This window comes from Triturus cristatus, chromosome 4_2 (genome assembly GCF_964204655.1).
Source record: "Triturus cristatus chromosome 4_2, aTriCri1.1, whole genome shotgun sequence".
In the NCBI taxonomy this organism is placed as follows: domain Eukaryota; kingdom Metazoa; phylum Chordata; class Amphibia; order Caudata; family Salamandridae; genus Triturus; species Triturus cristatus.
Genome location: NC_140586.1, coordinates 91970876 through 91973819, shown reverse-complemented (window position 1 = coordinate 91973819; position 2944 = coordinate 91970876). Strand labels below are relative to the sequence as shown.

Genomic DNA, 2944 nt, shown 5'->3' with positions numbered 1-2944 from the left:
GTGCAAGATGAGAGCAGAATAGTTTTTGTGCAAGAAGGGGTACTTTTCTGCACAAAAACTATCATTGGACATGTTTCCTGTTTGTTTATGTGCTGCAGAATACCAAGATTTATTTTGGGGTGGGGCTGTTTATGAGCCTGTTTTTTAGGTCTCGGCTGCGAAAGGCTGCGCTTGCGCAGTCTCGCTCCGAGATTTAATGAGTTTGAGTGACTTTGAGAAGAGGGGCTTGCACCCGCCCCTCTTCTCTCCTGTTCTCCATTGGCTGGCCTCTTAAATGCTGGCCAGCCACTGGAGAAGAGGTCCAGTCACTCCGTTGAAGCCCCGTCCTTTTCGGATCGGGGGGCGTGTTTTTTGCGAGAAGTCTCAGGGAGGAGACAACAGCAAAACACGCCCCCAAATCCGAAAAGGACGTGGCGTTTCTCCGAGGCATTTTCTGCTGTGCCTCGGAGAAAGGCGGTCGTGTCTTCCGGTGCCCTCGTCGTAGATGTTTAAAGGTTAGTTTTGTTCTTTTTTTATTATTAAATGGCTGGTGGAGGGGAAGCTGAGATCGTGCAGGGGGTGGGAGCGGTGGTGGAGAGAGGTCTCGTTGCTATTCCACAGCATCCGGCCGTTGTTGCGCCCCCCAGCCCTTTCCACATTCTGTCTGACAAACAATACAGGATCTTCTTCTTAAGTCAGAGTTCGAAATTCGTTATTTAAAACTGTTGTGCCCTTCCTGAGCCGCCATTACGGGAACCTGCGCCGCAGTGAGAGGCGGAGAGCGGAGGCGGGGGACAGCGAACGAGGCCAGCCAGGGAGAGCGCCAGGGGAGCCGCGGGGAGACGCCGACCCCCCTCCCGGACACCGCCCGACGGACATGATGTTTTCACAAAGCCGGCACTCGGGCTCGTCTCACCTGCCACAGCAGCTGAAGTTCACCACCTCCGACTCCTGTGACCGGATTAAAGATGAGTTCCAACTTCTCCAAGCACAATATCACAGCTTGAAGTTGGAGTGTGATAAACTGGCCAGCGAGAAGTCCGAAATGCAGCGTCACTATGTTATGTACTATGAGATGTCATACGGGCTAAACATTGAAATGCACAAGCAGGCTGAAATCGTTAAGCGATTAAATGGAATCTGCGCACAGGTGTTGCCATACCTTTCACATTTGCACTTCCTGAGTAATTTGTCTGAGCAGCGAAGGCCCAACTCGAGGTCTGTGGTGTGAAGCTTAAGCCACATGTGTTGTAACTGAGTGATCACACACAGTAAATGGTCATCTCTAAACAGGGCTGCTACATGAAAAAGAAAAATGCTAATAAATGTTAGAATTGTATTCCAATAAAAATGATAGAATGGTAAAAGTTGAGTGTCCTGAACCATCGCAAAGATATGAATGAAAATGGGTTTTGGTTAAAGTTCTGTTCTACATTTGAAAAAAAAAACAAAAAAAAAAAAACTGTTGTGCCATGTCGGAGGGTCCTAGGGGCGACTGGGTGTAGTAGGCGAGTACCGGATCTGGCGGTGAGGACAGTAGGTGGGGTGTAGAGCAGCATCATTGTGTCGCGGGACGAGGGACTGCGGGGTGAGCCCACGGGGCCCGCGTCCAGGGCTTTCAGGGTCCACCGACATGGTCGTGATGCTTTCGTTACTCTGCGGGACCGAGGGCCAAACATTCAAGGGCTGCAGGGTACACTCGGGGTGGGCATCACGCTCTCGTTGAGGGAGAGGCGGTCATCGGAGGTACAGGCATCGCTTCATCGGGTAGTGGCGAGGATGTGGTCCGTCGGCTTAAACTGCCGACTTTGGTGCTGGAAACTAGAGTTCGAGCCTCGAGGTCGCGTCCACATGCTGTGATTCTGGGCAAATCACTTAATCTCCCCGTGCCTGAATGTGTAATGTAAATGCGGTGCTATGTAAATCGCTCCAATACCTTCGGGTTTAGTTCACGCTTTATAAATATGCAAAAAGAAGTAGTGGGAAGGGACATGCAGCGAAGGTCTTCCGGTCTGATTAGTGACTCTGCAGGAAGTGCCGTATGTTTGACTCTGGTCGGGCTGTGGGGAGGTCCATCTCGTGCCAGGACGCGGTGTGCTCGGATGGAACCACCTTGTATGTTTTGCGGATGCTAAAGAAGTCTGCAGACTGTACGATCCTAAATACAGTATTTCTTATACGGAAACTACATACTATAACCATCACAGATCCTGCGTGTATTTTGTTAAAACACCATTGTGTGTAAACATACTACTGACTGCTTGGGAGCGGGGGTATATTGCGTTGTAAGGGCTTTTTGGGTTGCCATGTAAGTTTACTTCACTTGTATCGTTAAATGAACGTTTATCGGCAGGACTAGGTTCCGCTGCGATCCGATGGTCATCTGGTTCCTGGGTTTCCTTTGTGTGTGTGTGTGTGGTCGAAATTGGTGTTGGTTGTAGTTTGACGCGGATGTGGACTGTTGGGTGAAAAGCGTGAGAGTTTGAAAAGATAATACAGGTCTAGTTCAGTTAAACTTGTCTTTACATAAACATGCTGTCTTGTGGAGAGTTTAGAATGCTTGCCATCATACTTTTGGGTACATACTTTGGAAACAGATGCTCATAATCCGACCTACAAAGCGTGAATAATAACCCGCTAGTAGAAGTGAAAAAAGCCATACATTATGTGGTGTCCTCTTCACAGTGGAGCCTTATATCGAGTTTCCCTCGTAGGAACTGTACCAAAACCCTATATATTCACTACCAAGTAATGGCAGATGTGTGAGATGTCGTCCACTCGGCGGAATGAGTCAACACCACTAGAAATTGTAATATCAGCTTCTGCTCTGCCGCTGGCAGCTGCCCCCCCACCCTTTCTTACTCTTATTCCCTCTCTAACTCCTCCTCACTTACCGAAAACCATGACTCAAGAAATGGTTCTCACCCTCTCTTTCTTCCTGTCGTTCATTTGTTCCTCTGTGAAA

At 48.9% G+C, this 2944-nt stretch overlaps 1 pseudogene; it reads left to right on the top strand.

Moving 5' to 3' along the window:
• Positions 1-856: 856 nt before the first annotated feature.
• LOC146833074 (TLE family member 5 pseudogene) lies at positions 857-1210 on the top strand (annotated as a pseudogene).
• The last annotated feature ends 1734 nt before the right edge of the window (positions 1211-2944 follow it).